Source organism: Pistacia vera, unplaced genomic scaffold (assembly GCF_008641045.1).
Source record: "Pistacia vera cultivar Batoury unplaced genomic scaffold, PisVer_v2 Contig563, whole genome shotgun sequence".
NCBI lineage: Eukaryota > Viridiplantae > Streptophyta > Magnoliopsida > Sapindales > Anacardiaceae > Pistacia > Pistacia vera.
The window spans coordinates 330,890-348,699 of record NW_022196405.1 but is presented as its reverse complement, the minus strand read 5'-3'; positions in this window follow the sequence as shown (position 1 = coordinate 348,699).

The window sequence follows — 17,810 nt, the reverse complement described above, 5'->3', positions numbered from 1 at the left end:
GGCGTTCCAGGTGGAAGGTTCTTGGTGCGAGCTTTTCAGTGATCTTGAAAGGACCTTCCCATTTGGGTCCAAGTGCCTCGAAGTTCGGGTTTTGGATACTGTAGACGACCTTCTTAAGAACCAGATTGTCCACTTCAAAATCTCTATTTTTTACTTTGGTGTTAAAATATCGTCTGGCTCACCGCTGATATGAGACGAACCTTAACTGAGACTTGACCTGATGTTCTTTGATTAGGTCTAGCCTCAGACGGAGAATACATAAAAGTGGTTGTTTATTGACATAAATGTTATGCTAAAATTTATTAAATATATTTCTTTGATATTGTACTTTGCTTAATATGTATCTGGAAATCCAATAGAGTTTCTGCATTACCAACATTATGAAATCGACAAAATTTATTTGGGATTCAATTCCCGATTGTCTTATTGCTTCAATGATGTTATGACCTAACTAAAATCAAAGAAAAAATCCTACCTACTTTATTTATCCAAGTTAATTAATTAATTAGAGAGGGACAAGTTTTGGTCCCATTCATCAGCCTGCCCAACCTGTTCCCTAAAACTTATACTTCATTAAATTTTTATAAATTATTTTAAATAATTCATATTTATAATAATAATAATAATTTTGTTTCTTGTAACTTTTTTTAACTTAAATGAACATTTTTCTTCTCAGCTATTAAAATGAAACAAAAAGAAAAGAAAAGAATAAAAGTCCTACCAAAGAGGCTAATTAAGACCAATAATATCATAAAACTTAAATTGAAAGAGATATTATGTTGACAAAGTTGAATCCCAAACTTTGAATTGATGTTAACTTTACCCTTGATAAATTCCTATCTGCAAATCAAACAAAATTCCAAGTTGGATAATTTCCTTAATCCAATGAATGCGAATTGAGTGAGGGTGGCTGCATAATTCCCCAATATTATGGGGCCGAAAAGGAAAAGTTTGTGTTTAATTTATTAAATTATCATTAATGAATTATTAATTGTTGACATGATTTTCATAGTTGGGATTAGGCAACCATCTTTGACCAGGTTGTGACAGGTGGCCGACCCTTAGACCATTGATTATTTATGACTTGTATTATACTTATTTATTTTGCCCTCAAGAAACTTTAATGATAACCATTTCCTTCCCAACCGACAACGACTCTTGTCAACTCAACATATCTTCTTCGTCCACTTAATATTATTTTATGTTTTGTAAAATAATAAAGAGTCGTACTTAGTTCGGGCTTTCACCAGTAGCCGTTGGATAAACTTATATTACATTTGTGCAGGTTGATCTAACGGTTATAAATTATCTAACATACACTCGCTTTCCGAGGTGCAATATATTATAGGAGGTGCTACAAAATCTTAAAAAGTCTTTTATTTTTTATTTAATAATAAGTTTCAATTCGTCAACCTTTAAATTTAAAGAAGAAAGGATCGAGAAAGCTGGCTAATATTTGCCGAACAAAGGTTGGTTTACAATCTGATTTTATAAATTTTTCTCATAATTTTAATATAATAATTTATAATTAATTAGTTTATAATTATATATATAGGATTTTTTGTTGGATAAATAAAATTCATTACAAACTGATAAATTATAAACTATCACGCCGAAATTATGAAAGAATATTTATGAAATTGAGTTATAAATATATTATTGTTCATATTTATCACGTGTATTTCTAATTTTCTATGTTGTTTATTTAATGCTTTTACCTAACGTATCCTTTGCAACTCATTATTCCCTCTTAACCTTAAACTTGTTTTCACTCTTATACTTACAGGTTATGAGACATTATTTCTAATAGGAATTTAATTCTTATTCTTAATAGAATTCTCATTAATACATTCTTAATACAATAAAATTATACTTACACATTTTTTATACAATCTTGAAGTGATAACTCGCGATTTATTAGTTTGCATTTAGATAGACGAGATTCATTATGAATTGACCAATCACGAGCTACTATTTCAGGATTGTATAAAAAATTTATAAATATAGTGCTACTCTTCTTAATAAGATTCACATCCCTTATAATATTTATATTTTTCTTTAAATTAATTTTCCTAAAGAAATAATTATTTTACAAGAAAACATATAAAAAAACGGAGCATAATATCCTAACATAATTGAGACGATTAATTGGACAATAAATAATTGGACTAAAGACAATCTATGGATCAAAGATTTCTTAATTTACAATGATTTTTTTTTTTCAGTTAAAATAACTGAAAAGTGAGTGTTTAGCTTAAGAGAAAGTAAAGAAAAAGTACGAGAAAATTAAAGACAAATCTAATCAATTACAAGAATATTCTTTTATAATATGATCTTATCTTTTCTATTTTTCTTTTCCAAAGGAAAAACTTTTCTTTAGGCCCCGATGTTGGGCTTTGCTGAATATCTCTATCTGAGTTCTAAGTTTTACGTAGCTTCAGCCAACTTACTAAACCCAAAAAACATTATCTCAAATCATGCTTCAACGTCATCTTCGTCTATCAACTCCTTGTCTTTAGGGAAAATAAATAAATTTAATTCCTTGATACTGTTTCTTTTGATCGTTTCACTTTTATTTGAAATGTTCCCCCTTTTGTCTTCAATATACTACACTTATGAAATCATTATACAACTCTATATATATACAAAATGAAATAACAAAAAATGGATAAAAGAGTTAATATAACAATCAACTCATTAATTATTGAAAAATATGTCAGTTAAAAGATAATATCACATTATTTTGTATGCGTATATTTGTAAGATGACCTTGTATATATAATATTATTCTTTTGCGTCTTTTATTTTTCATTGTATTCCTTTTAAGGATAAGGAAACCGCCATTAGGGATTTGAAAATTTAGGAAGAGTTTTCTAAAAATCAACCAGCTTAATGACACTAGCATCACATCCAAATGTCACTTTTATCTTCTTCCTAAGCCATGGTATCTACCATTGATACTCAAGTTTGCACTTTTAACTCTCTTAAACTTTTATGTCTTCATTCCCATCTTCAATGATTTACTAGAGTTGAAATGACTGTGATGAAAGTTCTCCTCCCAATGCTTTTACAAGTAAATTTGTTAAATGTAATATAGTAAAATTTATCTATAATCATAATAGTGAGATCAAACTAATTTATTATTATAAGAGATTATAACTTAATAAATGTGTGGTTACAAAAATTATTGTTTTAATTTCTTATTTTATAATTCACGTTTTAGTAGTATGTGTTAGGATTTCAATTCATTATTTTAGTATAGAGAGGTTGATTTATTTCGTACTCTATATACAAGTCGTGTATGCTTTAACTTAAGAAGAAATCATTACTGCAATTAGACTAGAAGAGAAAGGAAATAATCTAGAGAATGCTAGTATGGAAATACAAAAAGTTTCATGTAAAAAAGCTTTAAACATACTTGAGAAGCTATAAATATTTTGGCTTCAACAAGAATTATTCATGCTAGCGTATCTGATACGTTTACAAGTCATAAAACACTTGTAAACATGAGTGGACAAGGAACTGCAAGTCTTAAAAGACTTGCTAATTCGATTGAATTGAAGAATTTCACTCCAAGTCTTAAAACACTTGGATTGTGGAATGTGGAAAGCAATAGAGGAAATTTGGCCCAAGCAAGTTCCAAGGAGGGAGAGAGTTCAAACATTTCGGCTCAAACCATTCCAAGTCCAAGCTCAACAAGGGAAGCTTAAGCTCACCAAGAAAGAAGTCCAAGTGTTGAAAATGTCTAATCCGGCCCAAGTCTCATTCCAAAGGGGAAGATCCACATGAACCCTTATTGGATCCATTTGCATGACTCTCAAGGCCCAAATTCCTACATCATTGATCAAGTTTTGATCTAATGAAGTAAGATTATTTCAACTAATAGGATGGTTAAAGATAGAGATCCTAGAATTAGGGAATTATATCTCTTTTGCATTAAATAGGCATGACCTTGCTTTTTGAATGAATGACTTATAATATTAGTTAAGTTTATTTCATTTTATTGTATTTATCAATTACTTATTTATCCTCGTATTTGCCTATATAAGAGCAACTATTTCATTGTAACAATTAGCTTTTGATATATATGAAATTGGTTTATCCATCTGAGAGAACTTTTGTGTTCTTGAGTGTGCATTCTTTATCTAAGTCTTGGCAAGGGGATTTGGTAGTGAATCAATTCAAGTTGGTGGAGTAATCCTTTAGGCTTGAAGTGTTTCTATTTGTCTTGGTCCGGATTTGTAAGTAAGTGTGATTTAGTTAATGTTTTTAGTTTGACCGAATTTCTACTTGATTTTAGAGTATGTTGTGTTGTTGAATTGGTTGGAGATGGATCAATATTACTACGTATCCACAAGTTAAAAGATGTGATAACAATTCTAAAGTATAAATCATTATCCCAAACTACTTTAAGTAAATATTTTATTTCATCTTCAATATTTAATGTAACATAACATATTTCTTTTTACAATGTACAAATAATTATTACTATGTAGAGACAACTCTCTTAAGACAAGAATTAAAAAAATTATAATTTATTACAATATGAAGTTTATTTTTATTTATATTATCTTAAGTTATGACTCAAATTTTTTATGACTACATAGAGGTTATTCCTATATAGAGTATCACTATAGAAAAGTTTTACTGTATTTATAGGATTTGATTCACTAGTTAGTTTTTTTGTTTGATTACTTGCTAATAAAGTTGCAATTATCATTTAGGGTGATTATGCTCACATTTATTATTTTCTTTTCTTTATCTTTTTTATTAGATAATTTTTTTCCTTCATCACCATGTGGTATTACTTCATTTCTATCATCTTCATCATGTCTAAGTAAGCCTTTCATTTCATTTACAAGGCACACTTGAAGATTAAGCAATATTGATTTACCAATAATATTATATTTACTCACGATCTTACTAACCATCTCACTAACGTGTGTAAATATAACACATAGTACTGATACCATAAGCATAATACAGATACCATATATAATTTTAACAAAGGTGAGTAAGGTGGTTAGTAAGTTCGTGAGTAAGCATAGCATTATTCATTGATTTACTTACTAACTTCTCTCCGTTTTCTGCTATTTCTTCCTTATTTACCATTTTTCTCTTATCTCCTTTCTGCTGCCCTTCCTATCTTACATCAAAGTGATATAAGAGCAAGTTCATTTTCGCTTTCATACTGAACCAATTCAAAAATTGTCGTCTCCAACACAAAACCAACACCCAAATACCTTACCTCCCTCCTTAAAACCCCAAAATTCAGCAACCAAAACAACTCCCCAATCCTTGGTTGCACCTTCATTAGATGTGTTTTCCAAATAGCCATATCTCGTTGAATTATTATTCATTATTACAATTATAAGGGGTAAATACACTAAAGCTAAAATGGTAAAATCACATGTGGGCCCTATTAAGCTCATATTGTAAAGAAATGCCCAACAAGAAGTAAAACCCAAAACAAGGCTAAGAGTAAGCCCAATGTAAGTCTAACCCTGCCCGTGAACCATGACGTGACCAAAGAATTGAGATAGGGCTCGATGACCTAAGACTCTTGTGATAAGTAACATGTCTCAAATTGACAAGCTTAGTCCGTCGAAATGAGAATACTAAGGTGGTTTTCTAAAAACATGTGATTTGCCTCGCGTGGAAAAGAGTAACCACCAATCTAAGGGAACAAAGTTATGACAAAAAAGATCATTAAGGAAGATAAGAGGTTGATCAAATATTTAATGTTGACAATTAGTGGCTAACTATCATTTAATTACCACTAGTGGCGCCTCTATTAATTCCCTTTGATGAATTATTTATGTGCATAGGAGAGGAGAAGGCCTTGAGGTTGGCATGAAGGCTCTTGAGACTAGAGTTTAGAGTGTGAAAATACCACATTCAAGACTTAATTAAGAGATTTTAGCGTCAACATGCACTATTCACAGAGTTACCGTTCATTGTCAATATTTGCAAAATTAATAGTTCACGTTTTCTATTCACATAGTTACTTTTCACGAGATACTAGTTTAGAAACATTGCCATCTTTTTACTATTCTTTAAGTTAATTGTAGGCTTCCTTATTGTTTTGCTTTGATCCTCCAGTATTAAATTTTTTTTGGAGAGATTCTATTGTTAATACAAAATAATGGTTATTTACTTTGCATTCATCTAGTTAACCTTTATCATTTGAAAGAGCTAAGCTACAACTTCAGCTTAAAAAAAAAAAAAAAAAGTCACTTACACCTTGAACGCCATTGTAAGTCAACAAGATCAAATTAAGATCTTGAAAGATGTCATGAATAGTCTTTAACAAATACTAGATCAGTTGAATAAGAAATATTATGACCTCCACATTGTGGTGAGAGATTATAACCGTCAAAACAGGGTTATAGTAAAAAAACCTATCACTCAAGAAAAAGATTTAAATGCCATGACTAATTCCACCATCACACCTAAAGTTGAGTTTTGATAGAATTTGAGGTGGGCCTCACTCCTCACCCAAATATATGGGCAACAACTACCTCCACTAATAGGCATGACCTAATATATGGGCTTGACTGTGAGGAGGAGTGTTGGAGTCCTATACCGACTAGGCATGCTCAAACCTACTGGTTTATAAGAGGAGGTAATCTTCTCATTCAACAAGGCCTTATAGGGTAAGGAGTCAAGCCCATATCAAATTTTATCATGGTATCAAAGCTAGACCCAGTTGAGCTGAGTGCTTGACCAACGGGTGAGGAGTTAGAGCTAGCAACTACCTCCATCAACAAGCATGACCCAACATATGGGCATGACCGTGAGGGAGTGTATTGGAGTCCTACACCGACTAAGTACGCTCAAGCTTATTGGTTTGTAAGAGAGGGTAATAATCTTATTCACAAGGTCTTATTGGGTGAGGAGTTAAGTCTACCTGAAATTCTATCATGGTATCAGAGCATTCGATGATGGCCTTGGCCCATGGTCCAATGTAGAAAACTGTCATAAACAACGGCTGCTCTAGGATTTGCCTTGTCTTTTCAAATCAAATTTTACCTTCCCAAAGCAAATGAAATGATTTAAACCACTCTGTGACACCTCTTCTTCTTCTTCTTCTCTTTCTCTTTCTTCATTTCTCTTTGTTCATTCTTGTTTATTTTAAAAGTAAGTGAGAATGGAAGAGACTGAGGTGGTTCCAGTGCCATCAGATGAGCTTCTCTACCCAAGGGCGTAGCCAAAAATAATATATAGAGGGGTCAAGGTTGGAAGAACAATACAATTTTAAACTAACATAAATGTAAATTTTGTATTCATAAAATTCTCATTAACTAATACATTTATAATTGTACACAACAGGATTTCATCTTTTGAAAGTATTGTATAATGACTTTATTATCAATACTATAAAATACATCTTTCTCTATATACACAACTAAGCTATCATTTAATCATTAATCACTCATTCTATTTCGCAAACGATTCCTCACAAAATTTATTGTTGAAAATACTCTCTCTACACTAGTAGTGGCGACTGGTGGAATCAATGCTAATTTCATCAACAAATAAACTAATGAAAACACTATATCCTTCCTAGTTTCAACCATCATTTTTGCAAGATCTCCAATCCTTTTCAATCCCATAAATTTGACATTATAGTGTATAACCAAAATGTAAACATCAAGTTGAGAATCATGAGTCATGAGTTCTAAGTCAGAAAAATCATTTGGATAAAGTTCGGCAAGGCACATCAGTGTGGTCCCAAGAATGAAGAACCCATCTTCTTCATAAAAGAAACAACACAAAATTGCCATTGGTCAACTCCAAAATCCATTTGATAAACACTTTTATATAACAAAGATAAAAATGGGTAAAACAATGTGGTCCCAAGAACTCATCGTCTCCATATAAAAAACACAAATTTGGCAATATGGGTAAAACAATGTGGTCCCAAGGCCAACTTCAAAATCCATTCGAATCAAACTCGTTTGTATAACAAAGAGAAAAATGGGTAAAACAATGTGGTCCCAAGAAGTCATCTTCTCCATATAAAAAAAACACAAAATCAGCAATATGGATACACGTATTTCCCAAGCCAACTCCAAATAAGTTTAAAAACTATCTTCTTACTTCCCTAACTTCAATATCGCAATGACAATTTATCTTCCTAAATCCTAATCTATATTTAACTTTAAACTTTCAAAATAAATAAATAAAATATAGAATGTATTGCTAAAAATTGAGAAAAAAGAAGGCTTATTGGCTTGACAGGAGAAAATTACACTTTGTGGAGAAAAAGAAGGCTTATTGACAAACTCTCTCCCCCCCCCCCCCCCCCAAAAAAAAAAAAAAAAAAAAAACACAAATTCGGTAATATGGGTAAAACAATGTGGTCCCAAGGCCAACTCCAAAACCATTTAAATCAAACTCTTTTGTATAACAAAGAAAATGGGTAAAACAATGTGGTCCTAAGAAGTCATCTTCATAAAAAAACAATGATGTACGTTTACTACAACATGCAAAAATAGCAAGTTACTAGTCGCAAAAGTATAAAGTGATGGGTAGGATATCATTCCCACGAGGACTGTAGCAATCACTAAGTTTCCTAATGTTATCAAGTTGAAGTAATCGAATTCTTTGGATTGGTAGAAGCAAATTTTAATGAAAAAGGAAACAAAGCTGAAGTTAAACAAAGATTAAATCTTAACTAGAAGCAAAATGAAACACAGAATATCAAATTCAAGTAAAACGGTAGTTTTGACTTCGTTTGGACTTTTATGGGTTAAACCTAAGAGTTACACTATTTTCACATTCATGCGCGTGGTCGTAAATCGGATTCACTAATATGTTAATACCCTCTCGGGCTATGTTTCCTATTTAGTCTATTAACAATCCACACCCAACTAATTGAAAGTTAATAATTCAAATTCATTAAGCATAAGAATCCTAAAGTGATTTCATTAATTCTTGAATCTATCTCTAGCATCCAATACTATAATGGTGAAGACCCAAGAAGCCTACACTGAATTATTTCTCAATCTCATCATGTTCATCACATTCAGCATTTAAAATCAGAGTAACACACAACCAAAACTTATTCATATGGAAATAAAACCATCAAGTAATTAACCCATATAAACCAAACTACAATCAAAACCCTAACCCATAGAAGATTAGTTCATAGCTAAATTAATACTACAAAACGAAAAAAATAAACAAGTTAACAAAATGAAACTGAGATGAAAGATAAAGATCTTCCCAAAAGATGAATCTTCTAGCAAAAATCTGAATCTTCCCTTTAACAATCCGAAAAACTACAAGCTTTACTCTAAGAAAAGTGTAAAAAACGGCTGAACCTAAAAAGCTGAAGACCTGGCCAAAAGTTCAGTTTTTCTTTTTATACTTAGTCTAAAACCTAGCCCAAACACGCACACACAAACTGTGCGTTTCACAAAACTGAAATATTTGACTGTCGCCGCGGCGAAGAACGAAAAATTCCAAATCGTCTCTGCCTAACTTCGCCGCGACGAAGACAAATTCTTCGCCGAGGCGAAGCTCTTTCAAAGTTCTGAAATTTACAGAACTGCCACTCTGCTTGCTTCTTTGTTCGATTCTTCGAATTTCGGCTCTCTTCGTGAAGCAAGCTTCATCGTGCGTGTGTCCTGCTCCAGAACTCTCCTATCTTCTGAAATCCGCTCAATTCTGAGTCAAACTATTCAATTTTTTCTTTATTCGCTCAAAAAGTCCATTTTAACCTGAAATACGAAAAGTAAAGAATTAAGCACCAATTCAGGTAAAATGCACTAGAAAGTACCTGAAATCCGCAAAAAGATCAAATAAAATGTATAATTTACGGATTATCACTACCCCCAATAAGAGATGCTCGTCCCCGAGCATACAGTAAAAACTAACGAAAACAAAGACACATGAAAAAAACAAAAACATGCAAACACTGAAAAACACAATCAACACCTGAAAACACAATCAACAAAACTCAAATGCCACAATGAATTGCCTAGAGATTGCACTGTCTCACAATTGTTGAAAAATTATTATCAGGAAATGTTCGACACCCAAGAAGTTATAGCTACATCGACTGTCTTCCACAATCGATCCACCAAGTAGGTGATCCCCACTTCATTCCACATTCCAACTTCCCGGATTATTTTATGCAAAAATTGTAAAGTTTATCAAATGTGGCAGACTCCATAAGCCTAAATATCAAACTACTCTCCACTAATGAGGACTAAACACAGATGAGAATCAAAAGGTCTTTAAAAGCTTGTAACGTTAGGCTCGGTCATGGCTCCAATAAAAGGATAAACAAAGCAAGAGAACTCGTTTGTCCTAAAGCAAAACTAAAATCACATTGAAACCCACACTTTCTCACCACCAATCGACATGTCCACTAGTGAACAGCCTTCAAACGCGTATCCTTAAAACTTTTGAATACCATAATGCAGGGAGACTCGTTTAAGGTGTACGTGGCGTTGTTAAACCTGAGGTCGCCAAATACTGCTAGGCAGTTTTAAGCGTTCTGGTTTCCACGGTATACCTTTAACTAGGCCGCATTGTGTTCAATTTTTTTTTTTTTTTTTTTTTTAAGCAAACACAATCAATAGAATTGAATTGAGGTGACTACCTCCTTTGTTTTTATTCTTTCTCTCATCCCCCACATCATTCTTTTTGGTCTCATCTTCATTCTTCTTCTCTTAACCCCCAAACTAATCTTTACTCATTCGTACACTCGTTTCGTTCTTTGTTTTGCACTAGGACCGAATTCTCCTAGGGTACGATAAAGTGTTTAGGGCAAAAGGAATTTACAATTCTGTTGTTTTTCAAGAAAATAAAGCAAAGTTAAAATGGCTCAAATGGTGACAGGGACAATTTCATTCATAGGTTGGCTAGAAAGGCTTAAACGTTCCGAAAAATGCCTAAATCATTTCCTCCCCATGTCTACTCCTAGAATTTCGCCGAGCATTTCTCAACTAGGTTCTAGAGTCCACCAACATTATCAAGACTTTGCCTAATCGCATAAAATAATCTAAGCATGCCGAAAAAATGAAAATCGTGGTTGAACCACTCAACAAACCTCAATCAAAATCCAGTCAATAAACGTAAACTTGAAGCAATGCTTAACATTTCTCAACAATAAAAGTCAACAATCTTATCTCATCATTGATTTATACAACCATCATCGCAAAACAAAACAACCAAAAGAAAAATGCAACACAAAAAAGTTAGTTATTTTTTTTTTTTTTACAATTTTAAGGTATATGCGCGTTGTTAAACCCAGGTCGCCAAATACTGCTAGGCAGTTTTTAAGGGTTACTGTTTTTCCAGCCAATATACCCTTAAACTCAAAATCTATTCCCTACCCCCAAACTATATGACATTGTCCCCAGTTCCATTATGCAAAAGTCAGAATAGAGCATAAAACAAAAGAAAAACTAAAGAACAAATAAAGGTACGAGAATGCTCCCTTTATAAGTCATGATTTGTCGCTCCACAATGTTCACCCGTTCTCGGATTCTTCATCATCCATATTCTATCAAACAAAAAAAAAACTGTGGTGTCCCTTATGTTAGAACGAATTCACAACTAATATTGAAAGTATTACAACCTAATCTCGCCATTTAACAACTACTAATTAAAAACATTAACTAAACAACAACAAATAAACAAAATCCAAACCAAACCAAAATAAATGAGTTTAATTTCACTGGACAAGAAATTAAATGAAGCAATTAAACTAAACATAAACAGGTGCTCGGTTCGGTCTTGTTCTTCCCTTTCTTCCTCTTCATCTTCCTCGTCTTCCTCTGATTCCGCCAATCATCTGAGTTCCAGTCAACCCATTGATACGCGAAAGTGTCAACCTTCAGCTCCTTGAAGCTGTCTGTCAGCAATTTAGAATGCTCTGTGTCCGCTCCATCATCCATCCTGTCTCTCTCATGATTTCATCATGCTCATCATTTCTTGCTCATCTCTTTTTGTGACCCTGTGGAGCTGGATGATGTGGCCATGCTCGTTCTCTGCCTCTTTGCCCCCCTCTTGGTTGGGCAGCTTCCGTTCGGTCAAGGTGTTTCTTGAAATAGTCGGCATCTAGAGTTGGAGCTGGATGAATACGTGGCTCATCATCTTGAACCTTGACCCCCGCTTTTAGGCACATGGCTGTGATGAGATGCGGGAAACAGTAACTTGATCGCCCATTTTGGGATGCTATCCTGACACTGTCATAAATGATGTCTCCCACATCCATACTCTTTCCTGTGGCAATAGAGTAAGCAATTCCGCCTTCTCATGGTCACTGTGCTGTAGTGCGTCTCCGGCATTAGTTTAGCACAGACAAAGTACTCGCCACAGCCGAGCCATTGGTGTCAATTGTGTTCCTTTGAGTGTCTTTTTCTGTTTTTTAGACACTTCCCATGCTGTCCCAGGTTTCGCAATGACCGCAATATAATATCATCTTTATTGGCTGATCTTTTGAACTCCACATACTCATCAACGAAACTGATGTTCGGGGATGTTATAGAATTTGTTGATATCCCTGTCTGAGAATGGCACATCCTCCCCTCGTACAAACACAATCCCATCCTGACTTCGGGGAGTTGGCATAGAACTCTCTCACCAACGGTTCACACAGCCTGCACATCAGGAGCACGCATGAACATGTCCCAACGTCTACCCCTACTCCAGTCCACAGATTGTGGTGCTGTCAATCCACGTTCAGGATGAAACCCTTATCCTTCCTTTGATCACCTCCTCATAACGTTTACGGGCGGCCTCGTTTACAAACCGGTTGTCATATGTTTCTCCCTTGCTCGTATCTTAACTTTCGGAGCCATTGATTCACTGAATTCAATCCACACTGTTAACCCCAAGGAATTAGCCCTATAAAACATGCCATGTCCAACCTGCAAATACAATCCACACTTCCAAAAATTCGCATTTCAACCCCCAAACTACGATTTTTTTCTATTTTAAGGTGTACGCCGTTGTTATACCAGAGGTTGCCAAATACTGCTAAGCAGTTTTTAAGGCGGTTCTGGTTTCCAGCCAATATACCCTTAAAATAAATTCCACGTCAAAATTTCAAAAACAATCCACACTTCTAAAAATTCGCATTCAACCCCCAAACTACGATTTTTTCAATTCAACACAAACACCCAATAACATCAACCACACTTCTAACAATCAATTTGTTCACAAACTTCTCACATGAATCACAACACAACTCACAAGCCCAAAATTTCTCAAGTTAAAATTTCACTAATTTTTAGATCTACGATTATAGACTAAAAAGTTTCCAAAATAAAGCTTGGGTTTTCGAGATCTTACCAATTGAAGCGTTTGCACCACCAATTGACCCGAAACGATCCAACAAGAAAACCCAAATTTTTTGATCCAAAAATTTTTGTGAAATTTGTTGTTGAAAAGGGTTGTTTTGGTGTTTAGGAATGTTGTAGAGTGATTATTTTGGTTGGAAAAGCAAATAAAGTAAAGATTGAAAGTTGGAAAATTTCTCTCAACTCAAGATGCAAGGCGGCGTGAAAATGAGAGAAAAAAAGTTGGTATATATAAAAGAGCTCTTCGCCGCGGCGAAGTTCATCACGCATAAACCCTAAAAATTCCAGGTTTCCCGCGGCGAAGAAAAATTCTTCGCCGCGGCGAAATGCCTTAGCCAATTTTTCGCAAATTCTACCTTTTCTTCGCCGTAGCGACAAAAATTACTTCACCGCGGCGAAATCCTCCAGTAGCAAACCTGGTATCTTCATGCTCTTCGCCGCGGCGAAGAATGTTTCTTCCGCCCGGCGAAGTCTGGAAATTTTTATACCTTCCTTTGCTCTACGTCACCTGAAACACTGAAAACAAGAAAAACATCAAATTTTATACAAACTCATAATGAAATAGAAGAATTCGAACAACAAAATTAAAATCAAAAAGTTAAACACTTGGTTGCCTCCCAAGAAGCGCTTGTTTATAGTCGGAAGCTTGACTCTCTCCATCATTTAGGTTGGAATTTCAAGTCGGATTGGGGTGAACTTGCAACTCATCACCCCCTCAATGTATGGCTTCAACCTCTGTCCATTAACCGTGAAAGTGCCCTTTTCCTCAGTGTGACTCCACTGCTCCGGATGCATGTATCTTCGTAATAGTATGTGTCTGGACCATCTAGACTTAAGTTTTCCGGGGAAAAGCAGAAGTCTAGAGTTGAACAACAATACCTTCTGTCCAACTTCAAAAACCTTGATCCGATGTGCTTGCGTGCCACCTTTTTGTCTTTTCTTTATAGTTTCCGGGCACTTTCATATGCTTCGGACGAAACTCATCAGCTCGTTCAAAGTCAGCATTCTATTCTCTCCCCGCGCTTTCAAGTCCAGTTCAATTGCTTGACGGCCCAATATGCCTTATGTTCAGTTCTACCGGCAAGTGGCACGCCTCCCATAGACCAATCTGAATAGAGACATACCAATTGGGGTTTTGAAAGCAGTGCGATAAGCCCATAAAGCATCGTCCAGCTTCCATGACCAATCCTTCCTCGATGCATTGACTGTTCTCTAAAATCCCCTTCAGTTCTCTATTCGACAGTTCCACTTGTCCGCTCGTTTGGTGGATGATGGTGTTGCCACTCTATGTGTCACTCCATACTTACTCAGCATGCATCCATTTGCCTATTGCAAAAGTGCGATCTTCCACACTAATAATTGCTCGTGGTACTCCAAACCTTGAGAAAATATTCTTCCTCACAAATTAATCACCACCCTAGCATCATTAGTTGGCAATGCAACCGCCTTAACCCATTTCGCACACTAATCCACTGCTCCCAAATATATGTGTCCCATTGGAACTTGGGAAGGGACCCATGAAATCTATCCCCCACACGTCAAAAATTTCAACCACCAGGATATTGTTCAACGGCATCTCATCTCTTTTTGAAATATTTCCCATCCGTTGACATTGGTCACACTCCGGAATCATCCGAAGGAATCCTAAAGAGGGTTGGCCAATAAAACCCAGATTGTAGCACCTTCGCTGCTGTTCTAGCTCCCCCAAAATGCCACCTACTCCTTCTCATGACAATGTCTTAAATGCTCTCCATTTTCTCCTCCGGGACACATCTCCGTATCATTTGATCTGTACAGTGCTTGTAAAAGAACGGCTCTTCCCAAAAGTAGTATTTTAAATCAGAGAAAAATTTCCTCTTCTGTTGAAATGTCATACCACTGGGAGCACCCTTGATGATAGATAATTTGCAAATTTCGCATACCATGGTGCTTCTTCCACTCTCATCAGCTTCTCATCCAGAAATGTTTCTGAAATTGGCTTCTAACTCATTTCCCTCTATTGGTCTCTCAATTCTCGACAAATGATCAGCTACCACATTTTCCGACCCCTTCTTGTCTCGAATCTCTAACTCAAACTCTTGAAGTAATAGAATCCATCTTATCAACCGAGGTTTTGCTTCTTGCTTCGCCAGTAGGTGTCTGAGTGCTGAATGGTCCGTGTAAACGTCACCTTCGCACCTAATAGTAAGAACGAAATTTGTCAAAAGCAAACACACCAGCCAATAATTCTTTTCAGTGGTGGTGTAATTCAGTTGTGCATCAACGAGTGTCTTGCTAGCAACTGAATTACATGCAACACTTTATTTCTTTTCTGTCCTAAACACCCCTAAAGCAAAGTCACTAGCATCACCCATTAGTTCAAAGGGCAGTCCCCAATCGAACTGCAAAATAGGTACAGACACTAGTAATTTTTTCAGAGTTAGGAAGCATGCATGCAATCATCATTAAAATCAAAAAACAAATCTTTTTAATAAATTGCAAAGGGGTTTAGAGATCTTTGAAAAATCCTTGATGAAGCGTCTGTAAAACCCCGCTGCCCCAAGAAACTTCGGACGGCTTTGACATTTGATGGTGGTGGTAGCTTCTCAATCACCTCTATCTTTGCCTGATCAACTTCAATCCCATCCTTGGAAATCCTATGCCCGAGCACTATCCCCTCTGGACCATGAATGACATTTTTTCCCAATTCAGCACCAAATTTGTTTCCTTACACCGCTGCAAAACAAGAGACAAATTTGTTAGATAGTTATCAAATGATGATCTGAAAACTGAGGTCATCCATGAAAACTCTATGAATTTTCCTCCCCATGTCTCCAAAGATTGACATCATGCATCTTTGGAATGTTACTGGTGCATTGCATAACCCAAACGGCATTCTTCGGTAAGCAAAGGTGTCGTAGGGGCAAGTGAAGGTCGTTTTCTCTTGATCCTCCGGAGCGGGACAATTTGGTTATATCCTGAATAGCCACCAGGAAACAATAATATGCATGTCCTGCCAACCTCTCACACATCTGATCATGAAGGGCAATGGAAAATGATCCTTCCTTGTCGCCTCGTTTTTACGGTAATCAATGCACACTCTCCAACCCGTTACCATTCTTGGAATCAACTCTTACTCTCATTCTTCACAACAGTGATCCCTCATTTCTTTGGAACAACTTGTACCGGCTTACCCATGGACTATCGGAAATCGGATAGATGATCCCCGCATCTAAGAGTTTCACCACCTCCTTCCTCACTACTTCCTTCATTGAAGGATTCAATCTCCGTTGTGGTTGTACCCTCGGCTTAAAGTCACCCTCCATGAGAATCTTATGCATGCAAAATGAGGTGTAGATACCTCTAATGTCCGTATGGTCCATCCAATTGCTAGTCTTGTTCCCTCAACACTCTATCAATCACCTCTCTTCCTCTAAGCATTAATTTTGCACTAATTATCACCGGAAAAGTTTCCGAGTCTCCAAGATAGACATATTTGAGGTGAGGTGGTAAGGGTTTCAGTTCAAGCCTTGGAGCTTCTTAATATTTTCCTTGGCCCCTCTTGTCAAAATCAAACTCCTCAAATTCTACATCTTGACTCTCCTCAATCGGTTGAAGGGCTTCTAACATCTAGCACAATCGTTCCTTGCTGATTCTTCTACCTCTACCGTTTTAGATTTGGCTATACACGCTTCTAGAGGTAATTCTGGGATGTTTTCTCCCATGGACTCCACAACAATTTCATCCACCACGTCCAAACTAAAACATAATCCGTTCCGACGGAAACTTCTTGCATCAACACATTAAACGTTACTGTTTCATCCTGAACCTTAACAGCAACTTCCTTCCTGCACGTCAATCAGTGCTCTCCCCGTGGCCAAGAATGGTCGGCCCAAAATGAGAGGAATCTCCTTATCCTCTTCCATGTCTAGCACTACAAAGTCCGCTGGAAAAATAACTCCCCACCTTCACTAATACATCCTCAACTATCCCCCTCGGGTGCTTTATCAACCGATCCGCTAGTTGCATGACATTGTCGTTGGCTTCACTTCACCAATCCCTAATCTCCTGAAGCAGAAAAGGGCATCAAATTTATACTAGCTCCTAAATCACAAAGCACACATAACGTAATATCCCCATAACACAAGGAATAGTAAAACTCCCTGGATCTTTGAGCTTCGGGGTAATTTCTTCTAGAGGATTGCACTGCCTCTTCGTTAGCATCACCGTTTCCTCATCTTCTAATTTCCTTTGTTCGAAAGGATTTCCTTCAGAACTTCGCATAACTTGGCATTTGCTGTATTGCATCTGCAAAAGGAATGTTAATATGCAATTTTTTAAAATTTCAATGAACTTCGAAAATTGCTATCCTGATTCTTCTTTTTCAATCTCTGAGGAAAAGCACGGGTGGGGTGTGATTGCTAATTCTGGTGGTTCTCGGGGATGGCAATTTCTCCTTCTTCTTTTGCTTTTCATCTTCTTTCTTTTTCTCTTCCCCCAAGGTACCTG